At 42.2% G+C, this 17,347-nt stretch overlaps 1 protein-coding gene across 3 annotated transcripts in view; it reads right to left on the bottom strand.

Moving 5' to 3' along the window:
- Positions 1 to 9,471, bottom strand: part of TNRC6B (trinucleotide repeat containing adaptor 6B) — a 134,026-nt gene extending 124,555 nt beyond the window's left edge. For all 3 annotated transcript variants that reach the window (XM_057388802.1, XM_057388820.1, XM_057388836.1), the window contains exon 1: positions 9,231 to 9,471. The gene's annotated coding sequence lies outside the window, so the exon portion shown is untranslated. The remainder of the gene's footprint in view (positions 1 to 9,230) is intronic.
- Positions 9,472 to 17,347: the final 7,876 nt, after the last annotated feature.

Raw genomic sequence — 17,347 nt, 5'->3', positions numbered from 1 at the left:
ACTAACATTCCCAAGAATGCTGGAGCCCAGTGCAACCAAGCTTTGATTCCAGGATATTTGCAAAGTGACATAGTCTTCAGAATACAAAGGACCAGCGTTTTCTAGAGAGAGGTGAAGAGGAGGAAGAGGAAGGATCTTATACTAGTCAAGAGACATGAAGCATTTTTTTCCACCTTAAGCAAAACGCTGTGGAGAGTGAGAAGCCTACTTCTCAACAGCTCAACTTTAAACCTGAAAGCTACAAACAGCTCCTTTACTGTTTATAATCCCAACAGAATCATCCGGTCAGATTATTCATACCACTAAAGTCAACTCAGGATGGAAGGTTTCCTTTCGAACCACCAATAACACTCATCAACTCCTATACAGCCGTATGTTTATCAAAACCAGCAGGAGTAACTAAATTAAAACTGATAAGGTGGTAAGCAGCCATGTGCAGAGGAAAGGGGGAAGGGTTGCTTATTCACTGACAGCAGCAACTACAACAGCTAAAAACAACACGACTAAAGATCATTCATTCACAAGTAGGACAGGATTGAAAGATACCATGCCTTTCAAATGATCTAGTACTTACAATCTTCCTGCATTTAATTAGAAGAGTATCAAAGTTTCCAGTGTTAAACTATCCTTTTGCTTTGTTTGCCTTAACAATAAAAGCTGCATTATTAAGGAATTCACACYAGTGAACTGTCAAGGAATTCACACCAGGGCAATACTGGGGCTAAGTCCCCCAGCATCTCCTGCTGCCTGAAAGAAGCTCCAGGTCTCAGCACTGCACCCTGTAATGCAGCCTTGGGTAGACGATTATGGCCCGACCGAACCAGGACAGGAGGAAGGCCAGGAGAGTGTGATGGAGAATGGAGCTTAATTCACAATCTGCATTGTTTTTTGGGGTTTTTTTTAACTTCACTCTTTCATAGCTTACACCCTGAAATTTTCCAAAATAATGTTCCACAGTTATCTCATTTCTAATGATTAATAGAGGGGTTCTTTTATACAAAGACATTTTGACTTCCCACTAACATGATTATACATGCAGAGACGTCCAAGATCTTAGCACTATTATTGTCAAAGAAAACAAATGCTGAGTTGTTAAGCAAATAATTCTAAACTATAATTGCAAACACCAACTTTGAACATAACCAGCTGCCAAGTAGAACTTCATTAATATTTATAGTGTGACATCAGTCTGAATTGTACTTTTCAGCTATTTCAGCACCTAAGAAAGGAACAGGAAGCTAATTTCAAAAATCTGKTTTATATTCAATGATGTTTTTTCAATCTTAAAACAAATGAGGCAATACATGCATTTTTATGGCTAATTTTAAAATTTAAAAACACAATGCAAGTTATGACTGAAACAATGCTATTCCTCAACATCACAATCTTTGCTAAACATGTTTAGTTAGTACTACTGACTACTACAAACTACTTGCAAGAAGAGCTTCAGACCTCCTCAACTGTGGGTGAGGTCAGGGCCCTAAATTKTCAGTCTTTAGGGTTTGGCACAAAMGAGGTCTTCARCTTTCTAACCACTCCTCTGAATGTRGCATTTAAAAGAAAGATAACCCAACTTTATTATTACCACCAAAACCATGAAAGTCTGCCTTTAGCTACCTGCTAGAACTACATGAAAACTGATTTTCATGGTCAAGCTCTCCCACATATTTAAAAACCTAACTCTCAAAATTTGCTCCTAGGTTTGAATGCTCTTGCCTTAGAAGTTACTTTTTGTTCATCCTTTATTAAATCGTAAAATGCAGCAACACTTTTAAATGCAATCATTTTTCGTCAAAACTTTGTAAACTAGTTTAAAGTTTAAAACTTTCAGTTTATTTACATACCCAGCGAGATAAACTGATATACAGTATCCCATAAACAAGGCAGTGGCAGTTTATCTAGTTACCCCAAACTGGTGAAAGCAACATTATCCAGCAATGGTTAAGTACAGGGTTAGAGCTGGAGACTAATTATGTCACTGTATTCTTGCCCTCAGGCCACCACAATGTAACAGTGTCAGAAGTGTTTTCCTTTGATTATTAGACAATGTTAAAAAGTATTTGATACAATGGGACTTCTACCTTTTTTTTTTCTCCACAGAGACATTTCTCCAAAGGCTAATTTACTTTTCAACCAACAGGAAGTTTCTCTCAATATGAATCTATTTTCTTCAATACACGGATTGCCAGGGACAGGGAAGAGAAAGTTGAACTTTGAATATGAAAGAACCAGAGAAGCTAACTTCCAAAAAATGAAAGTCAGCCAGTTTTGGTTGCTTCTCTGTGTACTCTGAAAATTAAAAAGGCCAAGCAAAGAAAATTATAGACAGCTAATTCACTACAACTATGGAGTTAAAAAATGTGTAAAAAAAAAAGCCTACTGTGCAATAAAAAACATCTTCCCCCTTCAAGTACCGTTCAGAAAAGCATCACCAGAAATATAGGCAGCTTCCCTTAACYTTTTATTAAATACAACAGAAACACTGAACACCAACTTAAATCTACACCTGTTCTTCATGCTATCAGCACACCAGCCACAGGAAGCAGATGAGCAGATCCTGAAGTACCCAAACATTTATCCAAGCAAAAAGCACAGCTATAATAATAAAAACTCAGTTTTAGCTTTACTATCCCACTTTGCTTTGAAGGGTTACAAAAAATATGAGCTGACCCTGTATGAAAACGCCACAAAAAAGGTACTAATTACAAGGAGCAGGGAAATACTGTAGTATTACARGGAATAGCAGAAAGATAAGATACATTTTAAATGTGAGGATCCATTTCAAATGTGAGAAAACATATTAAATTTTGTTCAATGTCAATGAAAAGTGGTATGAATCTTAATGAACAGTCACAAATAGGCACAGTGACTTTCATTCTTGTTCTCATCAAAAGAAGACTCATCTGTATTTTTAATTTGCAAGAATAGGCAACTGATACAATGCAATTCAAACCAGATAAGGCAGAATCTCAGCCATTTGACAAAYAAAAATATTAGAAATTTAAACAAGTTCTTCTCAGAATCCAAATACATACAGAAGGATAAGAATTTAAATTGCAATGGCTGCAATAGTAAAATTTCTTGCATAGACACATATTTGTGCCAAAGTGCTCCTTCTTTAGCTTCTTACTTAAAGCAGTTAAGTGGAACTTGAAAAACAAACTAAACTCCCAAAATAAAACCCCTAAACATAATTACCAGAATAAACATATTCCCAAAACAGAGTTAAAACTGGTGTATTTACAGCAATATAAAAATTGTTATAATAACTCCAATACATCCAGGAAGAATCTCAACGCATAAAAATCCCGGAGAGGGTCACAAAGAAATATACTAAACCCCATAAAGTAGCTGACAATGCTTTAAAGCAACTATTTAGAGCAATATGTATTATGGCCTTCTTTCTTAAAGGGATTTTGAGCTGTTTCAGATCAAGGATGGATCATAATTCATTCTGGTATGAAGTATATATTGGACTTTGCAAGAAGCTGGGGTGAAGGGACACATTCYCTTCCTCTATCTCAGAGGCAACATGTTTTCATCAAAACATTATCCTAATGCTTTTTCCTCAAGTTCCTCATCATTCCTAATGCTAATTGCATACTATTAACTTACGCGACTCAAGTCACAGTATGAAAGCAACACAAACTTCAGACATTTGAAATAGCGTTTCACTGTAATGGTAAAGTGAGTGAGTGTATAAGTGATTTATTCTTCTATAAAATCTAACTTCTCGAAAAGCTTTTAGATCACAAAGTTACGGTACTGCCGTATAAAAAGCAGAATATACTGTCAGCTGTAGAAAGAAAACAGTCAGTGGCATTTCTATTTTCTCCAGAAAGAGACACTATCCTTAGATAATTTCTAAGGATCCCCATGAGATATCTAAAAGGTTCTCAAATGTACAGGAGAAGAGCTGGATAACCTGGGTCTCTTCAGCTCCTAAGACACAGGTTCRTAACTAGAGGACAGTGACACCAAATTAACGAATAATCTGTGTCTCTTGGCTGTAACAAACAGCAAGACAAGACAATCTACTCCCATTAACATTGGTGGATCACCCCAAAGCCAAAATATATTTAGTCCACAGTGGACTGGCAATCCCTGAAGAGTTCCTTCTATCAGCCAGAGGTGGGYTTCCTATCTTTCTTAGCACTTATGTGATATTGTCTGGAGATTTACGCAGAGAGGTCACAGGGTCAGGGAATTTGATAATGAGATTGCTTTGGAGCAGCCCAGGAGTTTCTCAGCTCTAATCATGTGGAGACCTATTGGACAAGTCCTAAATCAAGGCCAGCAAACAGCTCTCCAAACACTTCACTTCYGGATTTAAAAYCATACATTTCATTTAACTGGTGAAACTTTCTCATAAAGTCTACTTTTGCCACATGAACAACACACTAGAGAACGGCAGGTACAACCAATATTTGTGGTAAGACAATAAGAGGGACTCAAGTAGGAAAAAAACCCCTGCAACCCTGGATACAAGATGATCAGAGGAACAGGAAGAAGCATTTCCAACAAGCAAAATAGAATCTAGAATCCAAAATCTTCAGACTTGGCAGAAGAAAGCCAACAGTATTCACAAAAACTGTTCTTTGTTGACTACTACCCAAATCAAAGGGCATAAATTTCTCCTWTTACAGAACAGAATTTACTAATGAAAAACCCAATATATTACCAAAAAAAACTTGTCAATATGTTTTTTGTTATAGCACTTTTTATGACACTGCAAAGAGTCATGATAAAACTATAGAAATTAAATGCAAGTGAAAACATCAATGACTTTTACTTCATTACTCATTTAGATGGATCAGAGGACTTCCCCTCACACAAGCAACATGATATTATTGTATCACCTTTTGACTAATCCTCTGCCAGGCTATCTAAAATTATCAACTCTTTGTTTTGCAACTTTGCTTCTTATCCTTTCATCCGCTAATTAGCTTTCCAGCCTCCCATCTTCCAACAGGATCACAATGTATCAACTTCCAGGTTATATTTTACACATTTATGCTGACCAGTGTTCTACAGCACAATTGCTGCCTTATCGTACCCCCCATTTCTCCCAGCAAAAGCAGGACGTTGTTCCACAGACTTAAAAGCTAAACTGGCTAAGAGCTGCTTTCAGATCCATTTTACTCTTTTAAGTAGATATTTAGAAAATTTTAAACAGTGCAAGTCTCAGAACACTAACTTGCTTCCCAGATTCTCTCACAGAGGAACTATTGTGTTTTTTTCTAATCCACAGACATTAAATCAGGAAATACATGCACKATATCCAATTTCAGAACTACTAAAGCTGGCAGGGCCCAGAAACGCAATCTGTACTGACTGGCTGAAACTGGAAAAGGTCATCTCCATAGCTCACTACATGGTAAACACGGAGAACATCCAAACTCCAACCACAACCCTTACACTGATGAAAACTTAAAAACCTCAGAACATTCCCCTACAACACGGTGAAAACCATAATAAGCCCCAAAACACCCTCTCCCTCTAACCGCTCTATGAAGGCAAAGGGAAAAAATAAATTTAACATCCTCACTGCCTACTGCTCTAAAGGAGAAAAGAAATAAGTGACACCAACGCCTTGCAGCAAAGTATGTTTACTTCCCTGAGCAAATAAAAAAATAATGAGTAGAAGTACAACACAAAGAACACATGAACAGAAGAGAAATATAAGGAAATATAGGAGTTTTGCTATCCGCAGAAATGGASAGGGAACAGCAATCAGAATATCCTGATTACTCTCACCCTGGTCACCTCGCAARCAGAAATACCAGCAGGCAACTACTTGTGTGACAGTGACAGCTGGCTCAAGTACCAAAAAGCACCCCTATTTTTATTAGCAGATAGTAGCCAAAAGTTTAGCCTGGGTTCACAATAAATGAACATGAATTCTTCAGTCCATATTACACACACTGTTTGCTGAAAGAACAAGCAACCTTAGCATACACRTTTTATCTAAAAACGGAGAAAGACAGTAAATCCTAAACTGAGGAAAACTGTTTACAAGAATACACGTCTTTCTSTACCACAACTGGTCAAACTATTAGAAATACAGGTTACTGTTTACWCAACATTGCCGTGCTAGTTTATTCCAATTAGAACTGAAGACTGACATTCTCTTGGTATTCTTTCCCTAAGACAGTGAAACATTGCATGATTAAAATTCCTGAAAATGCAAGAAACAAATCATTAAAAGAAGTTTCAGAGAAAACACATTTTATAAGCACTGAGGTGACAGAAAACCTCTAACTTTGAAGAAAACTACTGGTAAAAATGTGCTAGTATCAGGTATTTCCCTCCTTTATCTATAGGCTAAACATGCTTAATTTATCCTGTGAAAACAAACAATGCCAGTTCTTCACAAAAACACATATACTGACCCAGATTCCACACAGGTAAAAGCTTAATGAAAAATAAAAACTAATGATAAAGAAGTGAATAGCTGTAAAATGCAAGGTATGCTGTAAATAGAAKCATTCTAGAATTTGTGGATCTAATTGCAGCACTAAGCAATTACTGAAGAAAGCCATTGCAAAGAAACTGGAAAATGACTGTTAACTGTTATTACTACACAAAGCAGAAAATATCTATGTATAAAAAGATTTCCAAGAAAATAAACACAAGAATGGCAATCAGTGACTAGAAGAGACCCTGCATCCAAGCATTCTGCAGAAAAATGGAGAATAAGGTAACCAAACCATTAAGCAGACTACTAATAAACTCATTCAAGTCAATAACTAAGCTTCTTAGAYTTATTCTATGATCTCCAGTTCATACTGCTTAATTGTAAAGCCAATCTTGTCTGTGAGCAGAAATACAACAGCTTTACTGGAGAGGAAAAAAAAAAAGGAAAAAATTACTCAAAAAAACAAGGGAACAAACCCCATTTGAAAATATTTTCAAATTACTGGTTCTATACCAGTCCTTCTATTCCTTCCATCATTCTGGCTGGAGCTATTCATCCCATTGTTCTAGATGCAGCTGTCTCTATATATGATTTTTATTATGCATTACTTCTGCAAAAAACTAATTTCTAATTTCTTACTTGCCATGACAGGAGGCAGATCTAAGGTAAAATACGCTACCTCAGAGCTACAGAAAGTTTCTCCTGAAGCTTCCTCTWCTGAAGTCATCCTCCCACAAGAAGTTTTGATGATGAAATATGCATCACCAAGCAAAGCCATGACACACACTTCACCTAAATGTTTTACTGGATTATTCACTGACAAACTCTGGCAGATTAGGCTTTGTCAAGGTTTTCATTTCTGAACATCTGAACTTATTATTCAAATGRAAGTGTAGATCTCTAGCTAAATTTGCAGGTATACAGAAACTGCAGTAATACATTCATTCAAAACTTTACCTAATCAAGAGGTTTATAATTACATTTTTTTCCATGATTTCCATATTACAGGATTTAAGTGATTCCCTTTAAGCATCCCAGTAACATTTTGCCAATTAGCACTGAAACTTCCGAGCTCAATTCCCTGCATATACATGGTTTCACACAGAATGATGTATTAACAAAACGTTTRCATGCAATATAGCTAAACAACATAAAAGTCAACATATAATGATGACCTCACCTACTCTCTAAAAAGGCAGATGTACCTTCACTTTACTGCTCCAAAACCTCACAGCAGAAAATCTAACACACAGCTAACACCTSTCTGGGCTCCCTTCCCCCATCACCAGGCTCAACTTTTTGCAGGACAATTTCTTCGCTTCTTAATTGCCAAGTTACACCTGCAACTCAGTTGAACTCAGGTGAGAAGTCACCTCTGCAAACCCCTYCCCCGAGGTACATCTCCCTAGCAGACCCTGCATTAACCATGGTTCATGTGATAAAACTGGAGCTTATCTTTTAACTCGGGGCCTTGGGWAATGCAGCAAATAAGAACATTCACTCAACAGCGTGCATTCTAAGGAATCTGAACCATTAGAGAGTCACTACAGGAGAGGAGGGCATCGCTGAGCAACTTCGGTGAGGACAAACTAMAAAGCTGCTTGAACTTGTGCACGTATTTAATAACCCTACGAGTCAAAGCTATCACCTGYACAACACTTGTAGCAGGAACTAATTTCCAAAATCTATTCACATGGAAAACACTAGGTAAAAAAGATACCCTTCAAATACGGAGCTATACAACCGCCAAAGACCTACATACTATTTTGCAAGAAGACTCACAGTTTTTGTAGACACTGTAAATGTGATACTGAACTCTAGTAAATCATTATTAAAAAAATACTAATTAATGGGTTTTTTTAAAAAACCCTTACTTTAAAAAGAGATATCTTAACAAATATTCATGAGGTTAGTGAAATGTTACCATGGAAAAACCAAGTACTGTTTACAGCAGTAAGCATCTCTACTGTAGCTAGGAAAACACTTTGTTGAGACTTCGGTTTAGTCAACAAGCCTCAGCTGTATGCTGTAGTAGATCCTCCTACATGCACTTTCATGAAGCAGATCTGAGCTTGCAAGATACCACGCTGCAAGCAGCGCTTATCCACAGCCAGCGAGGCGACTCCAGAAACAAACATTCCCTMATTTTGTTACAAACAGCTGGGGAAACTTTTTTTTTTCCGCCTGGGATACACCTCTGAAGACGGTCACTCTTCCCACCAACCCATCACATATATAACACACACGTTTTAACCAGCATCGCATTCCACTCATCCAGCGTGGTTTGCAGTGCTACCAACGCAACCTCGGCTCTGTCCCCACACTACAGCACTTTTTCTCCCCATCCACACAGGGGCTCCTGGGGGTCCTTCCGCCGCTGTACGTCCTGCCCGGCCTGGGTGATCCGGCAGGCGGGCGGCTCTTCCTCGGGGCCCTGTGCGGAGCCGGAGGGGGCGGCGGGGGGCACCGGGGCGCAGCCGCAGCGAACAGCGGCCACACGTGAGACGAGGAGGGGGCGGCGTTCGCCCGGCTGTGCCCCAGGACAGGCACTCGGCGGGGTCGGGGCGGGARCAGCGGCCGCTCTGCTGCCGCCGGGGCAGCGCCCTTGAGCCGCCGCCGCCGCCGCTCGGGGCCCCTCCCGCCGGCCCGGCCCCCCCGTCCCTCCCCCGCCCCGCGGCACCGCGGCCCGGCGCCAGAGGCCCCTCAGAGGCAGCGCGAGGGTCCGCAAGGCGGGAAGGGCTCTGGCCGGAGTGCCGCGGCGGGGGCTGGGAGCGGGGATGGGCGAGAGGTGGGGGGCCCGTCCCGTACTCACCGCCGAGGCGCTGCCGCGGTGCGCTGAGCCCCCGTTCTTCTCAGTGCCGGRGGCGGCTCCGCCCGCCCGGGAAACACGAACCCCAGGAAGCAAAAGGCGAAGAAGCTGCGAAAAGCGTCTCCCCCCTCTCCGCCGGCCCCGCCAAAAAAACACCACTGGGGGGGGAAAAAAAAGCCAAAACCAAACTTTCCTCGCCGTCGTCTCTCCCTCCCCCGAGGAGCACGAACCCAAACACACGGGGACACGCCCCCGCACCGCCCCTCGCACCGCCCATTGGACGGCGCCCCGCCGATCCTCGCGCTGATTGGTCACTCTGCCTGCTCGTCTTCTTCCTCCGCTCCCCTTTCTGCCCCTTCACGTTGCCCATTGGGAAGAATCTCGAGGATCTCTCCGCCCATTAGCCATGGCTCACGTCAATCACAGCAGAGCACCGCCTCTCAGCGCTTTTGATTGGTTTATCGCGTCACTACACGCTCACYGATTGGCTGTCTTTGCTGCCTGTCACCGGTTAGCATTGCCCTCTCTTTACATCCCTCGCTGGCTCCCGCCCCTCGTTCCTCTGCCAGTTGGCTGCGAGGTTTGCCCCTTAAATGGGGCACTCGCTCGCCCGCCCCTACTTGTCCCGCCCTTCCGCCCTACGGATTGGGCTGGGGGTCGCAYCCTCCGCCTCCATTGGAGATGGAATGTGCCTGTTACACCATAACAGCGCAGAGACCCGCCCACCGAGCCGCGCTCCTCGGCAGCCCCTGGGACCGTGGTCAGCCGAAGGGCGAGGTTACGTCACTGTGTGCACTCATTTGCAGGTCGCACGGGCGGGGCGCCATGACAGGTACAGGCGATAAAAGGTATGGCCGCGGCTGTGGCCGCTTAGCGGCGCCTCGACACGGCACCAACGCCACACCGCCTACCGACCCCAGCGATATCTGCGCATCCCCCGCCCCTCCAGGTGCACGTGGGACAATTATTGGGCAGGGGAGATGTCAGTCTCGCAGTTAGCGAAGCTCATTGGCCGAAACCCGACGCCTGCGCAGCCAACCGGCGCCCGACCCCCGATGTCACCCGCCGGATGACACAGCAACCGTAGGCTGGGGATGGGGAAAGGCAGAGMCGTGTCTTTGATTGGTTGATTTCACTGTCAATCTCCCTTGTGGGCGGGGGGAATGGGCGGGCGKTGGCGCGTGCCCTCCGCGTCCCACGTGGCCCGGGCACTTGTGCACGTGACGGAGGACCGCGACCSGGAAAACTTGTGGGAAAGGGATTTGCGGTGACCGCAGTGTCATTCCTAAATGTAATCGTTGCAAATACAGCTGATCTTTATTGTCTGCGGAGTAGGCCGAGCCAGAAACAAGACTGCCGGGGTCAGTGGGAGGCTGAGGGGTCGCTTTCGAGGGAGGTGGTGCGAGGCCGGGAGGAGCTGCAGCAGCCTTCGGGCTGGAAGCGGCTGCAGAGCAGCTGTATGGGGCGGCACTCCGGGATCTCAGCAAGGGAAGGACAAAGGTGGGAGGTGTGTAAGCAGGACCTGCATGGCACAAAGGATTTAGCARAGCAGGGCCAGAGTCTCCAAAAGTRACAGAGAAAGCACTGGGGGGAATACATGGATAACAGAGGCACGTGGGGGATAAACTAGGAGCAAGAGGTTATCMTTGCTCATACCTAATTTCTGTGCTCGTTATCATTGTCCTTATTGTCCAGTCTGTTTGAAGGCTGCTGTTCCACTGATGAGTGTCACTATTGGACCTCACCCAGGGCCGCATGCCAGTGCAATGTTTCCATTTGATCTCCTTCGGAGAATCCTGTTACAACCTGATCAGCAGAACAGTGGAGCAGCTGGAAGTACCGTTTTGGTGCTGAAGAGGGAACTCTAGARACGCGATGTGCCTGTCACGTTAGTGAACAGGTCTGTGGGTGTTCAGTGAAAAAATGCTTTGTCTTGGAAGAGCCACAGAGCTCTTCACAGGTTTGTCACTAGCAGGAGGGACAGCTGCCAGCACAGCAAAGCCATGTGTGCAGGTGGCAGAGAGAGCAGACGAGATCCATGCAAACTCAGGCTACCACAAGTCAGTAAAGAGCAGTGGATCTTTTTATRGCTTCTCCATTCAGTAATGGTAATTGATTTTTTCCCCACATTGAYTGGTGGGGAAAGAGCCCCATTAATATGAATAAGACTTCATACTAGATATGTACATACTTGTTACTTTAGTGCTGTGAGGAATACAAAAGGCTCCGTATAAATCAATACGAATTACTAGTACAACTGCTGGATACTCTTTGCYTCTCTTCCTCATTGTTTATTCAACGTGTGGGAACTGTCTGTATTATGTCCATATCCATATGTATTTTTCATGTTGTAAATAGAAATCACTAATACATTAACAGTACAGGCTGCACGCTTTGGGAGAGAAGGATCTGTCCAAGATGMTGGTCTGGTCTTTGCCATAAATAAAAAATTTTCCCTCTTTAAAATTCTCATTTCTCTTACTGGTGTTCTTTTGTGCATGTCCCTTCCTATGTTTTGCTCAGGGCTTTAGTGTGCTTGTAGCAGATGAATAAATTTATTTATTTTGGTTTATTTTGATAYTGATTTATTGCATAAGCCTAGGGAACCAGATATTTTCTTTTCAGAGGAACAAAAGATAGCACTCTCCATTGTCCCTGTAGTTTCACACTACGGAACAAATTTGAACTGTAGAGAGCAAGCAGATTTTGTTGGTTTGTCTGCAGTTATAACGGGTAACTCGGGAGTTCCCACCCAGCTTCACCTGTGATTTGGAAGGAATTACAGCTCCTAGACTAGTTTCTGATTCTTATAAAGTTCAAATGCTTAGGAACAAAATAGTTCTTCCTGGCCAATCCTATCCAAAAATGGGAACAAGTTTGACATTGAAATTTCATTTTTTCATCCATTGGATGTCAGTATTACRCTACCACTGTGTTGCCTTTCCAGGTGCTGGGATAGGTTGGATTTCTTTGGGGTGAAGCTTTCTCTGAGGGAGAAGTGATATGAAAAACCATTAAAGCTTTGGGGAATGGTCTCGCTGCAGTATGAATGTGCCCTTTGGCTCCTGCAGGGACCTTTCTGCAGACATCCCCTGTCTCAAATCTCACAGATTGTAACCAGAGAGACAGGCTTCAGTATTGGGGTCAATTCCACAGCCTTTTGACTTATACGTTATGAAAATACATGACCTCTTCTTTTTTAAAATTCAGTTTACCTGTTACAAATATTGCATCTGGCAGGGATACAGTCTAGAAAAAGTGTGCATGAAGGGACTTCTCTAAAAGAACGAAGAGTGCTGCCAGCTTGGGACAATTCTGAATGCAGGAATGGGAGAGGACAAGAATTTAGAAAGAGCTTTGATATTTGGAATTTGTAGTAAGGAGTTTTGAGATCTGACACTGGYTTATTATTTCCAAAAGTGCCGTAACATGATTTTTTGTAGGCTTGCTAGGTTTTTAAAACAATGTCCCTGAATGAACTCTGGATAGTCAGTCACTAAAAACTACTGATACTTTAAAAAAAAAAGGTCTTTTGCTAACCCTGCCTTTTTTTCTGCTTCGGATGCTCTAAGCAGCAGCTGTCTTGTGAACACAAAAAGGAACCAGCTACTTACCTGAATAGTCATTAAGAGAAAGGTTACTTTTTGGAAAGCCACAGTCAGCTGTGTGCTGATGCTATTTATGGTGCCCTGTGTTTAAGTGTTTTCACATGAAATGTGACATTTAACGTATGATATAATGCTGTACTTTATCTGTGTTTAAGATGCAGGTCACAGTGGAAAAGAAGATTGACATTGTTTAAAAGATTATTCATAAAAAAGTAACAAAAGAATTGATGTCTTCTTGTTATATATAAACATAGGCTGATTATTTTCTTACTTACATCTTTCCCCTGGAAGATGCATTTCAATCCATCTTTTTCCTAGAAGACTTCATGGAAGTTTCAGCAGGCATATGGCATAAATATACAAAGGGAATAAAACAGAAATATTTACAAATATTTGATCCTATTTAAATACCAATTTTCCTTATTTAAAAGTATTTATCCTAATAATTACTTTCAGCAGAGACACCTGCTAAGGATTCAACATTTCCTGTTTCCTTCAATTGTGTGGTGAAAACTTTTCTCAGCCATTCTTATGCATCCTTCATGGAACTTTTCAGGGAACAAGCGAGAGAGAGGAAGTAATACTTCATATGCCTGGGAGTTGTAAAAATGGGGATAGAGAAAAAGGAATTTGGGTTTAAAATAGAGAAGAGCATATTACAACACAATTATTTCTTCTATTCTAAGCCACCTGTAACAGCAAAGCAGAAACACAAAAGAACAATTTAAAGAMAAATAAAGTAATAAATACTAGARTTAAATTAAATAGTAAGAAGAAATTAGGGAGATATCAAGATGTCAAATTTGTATGGTGGTCTTGTGATTAGTGCTAACATTCCCGCTTTACAAAAAAACTGTAAAAATATCTTTAATGACTGTTAGTACTCAGGATCTGAGCTTTAAGTCCCAGGMAGACACCTCCACATCTGTAACTGTTCTTAATGTAGCAGGCTTATTTTGACATTACCTATTTTTATGTGTCATACCCAGRAAAGACATGCAGTTGCAATAGGAACAAGAGCAGTTTTTCCATGTTTTGGGCAAAGTGCTTAGCGGAAGTTTCGATTTGTTGTGCTGTCATGCTCACATAATACTGTTGGAAGGGAAAGGGAGAAAGAATTTTGTCAGCCCACAGATAAAGGGAAAAAATTACTAGTRTGACGGCAGTGGTTTTAAATAGAGGATAATTTATAATACTACTTTGTTTTGTTTTTCCTGGAGGCAAAATTAAAACAATGCTTCATTGACATTATTTGAAGCTATTTTAAATACAGCTATTTTCAGCAAAACAATGCTAACATGTAGAGGTTTTTAATGAAAAAAGACAATTMGGAAAATAATTTGAAAAATATGGCAGTCTTTTACACAGTCTCTTTTTGCCAATTTCTTTCACTATAATTAGTCCTGAAAGTGAACCAGCATGCATATAGGAGTTATCAGCTAGCAGTTATACTGAGGCTAGAAGCCATGCAGCTCCTCAGATAAGATTTTAATTAACTTTTAATGTTCCCATTCCACCCACTTGGTTGGAGCTATGATACTCAACACCAGTAGCAGCCTGTGCAAAACTGTTTTGAGTCACCTTTAGCTGAATCTAAATGGAATCTAAGGTATAGGTAGTTGAAAGCAATTATAGCATTTTATTTTTACAGGTCYACCTTCGTCATCAGGACAGCATTAGAATTTAACAGCCAGACATGGGGTAACTGCTACAGGCATTTTCTTTGTTCATTYGCCAAGGTTCAGATCTACCTTGGAGTTTCTATTTCTCCCAAGTTAACCATGTGTAGTACTCACTTATGTACCAATTTATGTCACACAGCTCCATCCCAAAAGAAAAATAAGGTTTTGAAGAAAAACGAGGGCTAGGCACATTTCTGCCAGTTCCTTCCCCATGCCACAGGAGCTATGATGTATATGCCCTTGCTCTTGCAAAAGTGAATTATCACATATGTGTGATCAATACTGATGTTGGGGAATGCTCCCACCTGTCCTTCTATAGCAAACTCTTATTAGGGCAGCAAGAGCATGTGATTATTTTTGTTTCTTAAATTACTGTTATTATTTTCTGGGAGTTGTATCTGTGTAGTAATTTAAGATGGCAGCTTTCCAAGGCTTTGCTGTGGTTCTAAATTAATTGAGTATGCTGTTTAATTTTTTAACTTGAGCTTTCTCCTCATATTCAAAAGGGCTCCCATTGTCCTTTATTATTAATGAGATCAAAGCAAGCAGAATGGCTGCCATTTCTCCTTAGTCTGGAAGTGAAACTATCCGTAGTTGAAAAGCGCAGTGCGGTCTGCACTTGTCAGCAGCACTGAAAGCAATACCATCGGCAAAGCGTCTGCCTTTCTCTGGTCTAGTGAGCTGGACACAGACAGTGAGCAGGAATAATGCACTGCCAGAAAAACAGATGAGGAAAAAAGGATGGGACCTGCAGAACAGGGGACAGACTGAGGGGTTACTGTGGGGTGGGGTAATAGAATGTGCAAAATGCAGGGCAGAAAACCTGAGGGGGGAAAATAAGTTTCCTTTTCTAATGTGTGGGAAATTGTGCCTCCTCCAGGCAGCCCAGGTGAAAAAGAAAAAAGGCAAAAAACAAACCACAAAAATTGCTATCAGCTTTAATTAGGAATTTAAAGATACTATATGTCTATTTGTACTCTCATATGCTCTGGAATGCAGTTGTATTATTCTTTCACGGGCTTCCTTCCCAAAGTTTCCAAAACTGGTGTTTCATGGAGAAGCATACAGTTATATTTTTATAAAAAACAAAAAAAAAACCCAAAAAAAACCCCAATCCACCCAAAAAAATCCAAACCAAACTCACCAGAAATCCCATGCATATCTGAGTTTTAACTGGACAGCTCACTGACACTTGCAAAGGGGTCACTATCCAGGGTGGCAGGACCCAAGGGCAGAAAGTGAGAATAGTTCTGGAAGGGAACAGCATCAGTGAGAAAGACAGAGACAAAAAAACAGCTGAAAGACAGCATAAAACTGAGATCGGTTAAAAAAATATGGTTACTGAAAATCTCAGTGCAAGGCAGAATGAAGGTGATGGTGGGAAAAATGTGGGGAAGCTCTTGGAGAGGTTTCTTGGGCCGCGAGCCAGCAGCGCGCACAGAAGGGCGTGTCCTGTCCTCACACGGAGCTCTCAGGAGCTGCTTTCTTCTTCTCGCCCCCATCAGCTGCGGAGCAGCCCTGGCCAAGACCCTGCACAGAGAGCTGCCTGCGGGGGAGGTGGGGGGCGGTGCAGAAGGGAGATGACGATAGCAGCGTGCTCTGAGTACCAGTTGGGAGAGCTGTGAAGCAAAGTGGTCCAGGGTCACCCTGTGTGAGGTGGTGTGAGCCCTCAGGCAGGTGGCAGGAGCTGTTCCCATGACTTTGCCTCCAGCAGCCCGGGAACAAAGGGCAGCCACGCTGGGTGAGCCAGGCTCTTTTTTCTTTACTACTCAAACCTGATTACTTGCAAACCCCATGACTCACTCTGTCCCAGCTCTGCTTCTGCAAGTTAGCAGCAAAGTCAGCCCAGGCTTGGAGTATGGCTTTCTGTGTCACCTCCTCAATGGAAATCTGCCAGCAGCTTCCCTACACTGCCCCAGGATCAGTTGCTGGGAGTTCAAGGTGGGGCTGTGTGGGCAAAGCCCTCAGGACCACACCTGGGAACAATTACAAGACCTCTTGGTACTGGGAGATGATCTTTAGGAGACACTCAAAAACTGTGCTGGCACCACTGCAGGAAGAGAACCCATTTATTTGCTCAGAAGCTACAACAGTATTTGGTCCACTGTGCTATTTTCTTTTTGCATGAGGAAGGAAAGATGATCAAAATTTCATCAAGCACAAATGGCTCTTCTAAAAACACCAGGTTCTTTTCCTCACTTCAGAAAAAGCCAGGCCTTTTCTCCTAGTCCTGCCCTAAAGAGACATTTGGCTTGGTAGAGGAAAGTAAACATCATGTTGAGGCTTGCTTTCTTCTTTTTTCCTGAAAGAGAGCAAAATGTCCTTTAATGACTCCTGTTCTGGATTCAAGAACCTTGCTAAAAGGAAAGTGTGTTCCAACTCAAGAGCCCTTGCCAGCTCAGTTCTAGTCTGTTTGCTGCTTGGACCACACTTGATCTCTGCTGCTGGATTGCTTATTTTCACTGAGGATCTTACAGAGCCTAATTCAGGTATCTGTTGTAACCTATGGTCCTGCTTCTATAGGGTAGTGCTAATGCTCAAAGAGCATGGCAAATACACATTTAAGCTGCTTTTCCAAGGTWTTCAGACCAGAGAGGGGCTCAAGAAGACTGGGAGACTGTGTTTASTGAGGGAGCCCAACTCCTCCTCCAGACTTTCTGTTGCAGCAATTGCTTTTGCAGCATTATTCAATGCAAACACCCTACAACATTTCCAAGGGTGTCCTCATGTTAACAACACTGCTGTGCATGGATAAATTCCCAGTTACTTATACCAAGCACTACKTATGTGGAAGATCTTGAAACAAGATGGAACCTGCCTGGAACAACAC

Source organism: Malurus melanocephalus, unplaced genomic scaffold (genome assembly GCF_030028575.1).
Source record: "Malurus melanocephalus ecotype Western Australia unplaced genomic scaffold, MMel_1.1 scaffold_17, whole genome shotgun sequence".
Taxonomy (NCBI): domain Eukaryota; kingdom Metazoa; phylum Chordata; class Aves; order Passeriformes; family Maluridae; genus Malurus; species Malurus melanocephalus.
The sequence above is the reverse complement of the archived record's forward strand: the minus strand, read 5'-3'. Positions and strand labels throughout refer to the sequence as shown.